The sequence below is a fragment of the Ambystoma mexicanum genome, chromosome 1q (assembly GCF_040938575.1).
Source record: "Ambystoma mexicanum isolate Mex_15411 chromosome 1q, UKY_AmexF1_1, whole genome shotgun sequence".
Lineage (NCBI taxonomy): Eukaryota > Metazoa > Chordata > Amphibia > Caudata > Ambystomatidae > Ambystoma > Ambystoma mexicanum.
The window spans coordinates 376,067,655-376,068,985 of NC_090922.1; the positions used below are offsets into that span (position 1 = coordinate 376,067,655).

At 39.2% G+C, this 1,331-nt stretch overlaps 1 long non-coding RNA gene across 1 annotated transcript; it reads left to right on the forward strand.

Moving 5' to 3' along the window:
- Nucleotides 1-438: 438 nt before the first annotated feature.
- LOC138521387 (uncharacterized) lies at nt 439-1,004 on the forward strand. Its single transcript, XR_011283033.1, has 3 exons — nt 439-469; nt 576-607; nt 899-1,004. It is a non-coding gene; the product is annotated as an uncharacterized lncRNA (long non-coding RNA).
- Nucleotides 1,005-1,331: the final 327 nt, after the last annotated feature.

The window sequence follows — 1,331 nt, forward strand, 5'->3', positions numbered from 1 at the left end:
TATATCACGAGGCTTACAATCTGGAGACACTCCCATTTAGTTGATAAATGCACGAGCAGTTGCGTCTTCCAATCAGACTAACCGAGGGCGCATGCACACTAACGCTTTGTGATTAGTATCGCATTCAACACAGGATTTAAACAAAAGATAGATTTACATACACTAGATAGGCGTGCCTGTCATAAAGGAAAGAATTACCCTATTTTGTAATCTATAAATCACATAATGTGATCGAGTTACAACGTGGGATCAGCTTGCGCATGCGCGAAGAGGACCAGCGTCATCAAATAGCGATCATCCGAGCCGGTAGCTCCTTTGAGCTGTCACTCGGAATTCTGCTATGGGAGATGACGGAGGTAAGCACGTACAGAGCAGGGACAAGATAGGTAGATTAAAATAGGATGTGAACTCTAACAAGCCTAATTCTGTAATCCCCACAGATCAGACAGCCAGATTGATCCACATTTTGGTAAGGTAGTGGAAGTTTCCATTATTCTACTTACAAGTTTCTCATATTGATGTTTGGTAAATGATACGCAATGACTGAACTACCCCCTTCTTTTGGATTTGAACAGTGGTACAGCTTTGTGAACACCCAGTATCACAGGTATGAACACTTGAGAATATTTACATTTGGAATTGTTATCAATTCGAGTCATATAAACCAGCACTACCAATAATAGGCATTAATTTGAATGTCTCTGTTCTTATGCTTTGCAAACCTTCTGATGGACTACCATTATGCTGCGGTACGTGCAATTTTACATTTCATTTGACAATTTTGAAAATGGCTCAACATTACGCATGTGCTATGGTCTTTTTTGAAATTACCTATGTCTGGACTGTGATGTGAATATATATATAAATATATAATTGATTATTGTGGACACTGTGACAGGCTGATAATTGATGATTTACAATCAATGCCTAGGAGCCCTGACGATGGACATAGTGCGAAATGCATTGGCAATGAAATATTGGGCACTGACTTGTCAGGCATAATATCGAAGAAGTAATAAACCATGACACTTCTGTGTCCGAGATAAGGATATACATTAAGCTCTACCTTGTCTTAATTAAACTTTTGCAGTGAATTTGACACAAGATTGATTTTGAAATAATCAAATACAAACATATTCCCGGAAGGAGTATTATGAGTGAGCACACTCAGGAACGGAAGGTCCTCCGCTCCTAATTTCTTTCATATTACCTTCTACTGCCATGCCTTCTCTTTGCTTATAGAGAAGTCCCTCAAGAGAGAGTTAGATATAGTCCATTTGAACTTCTTTATGGCCATGCAGTTAGAGGTCCTTTGGTCCTGATTAAGGTGG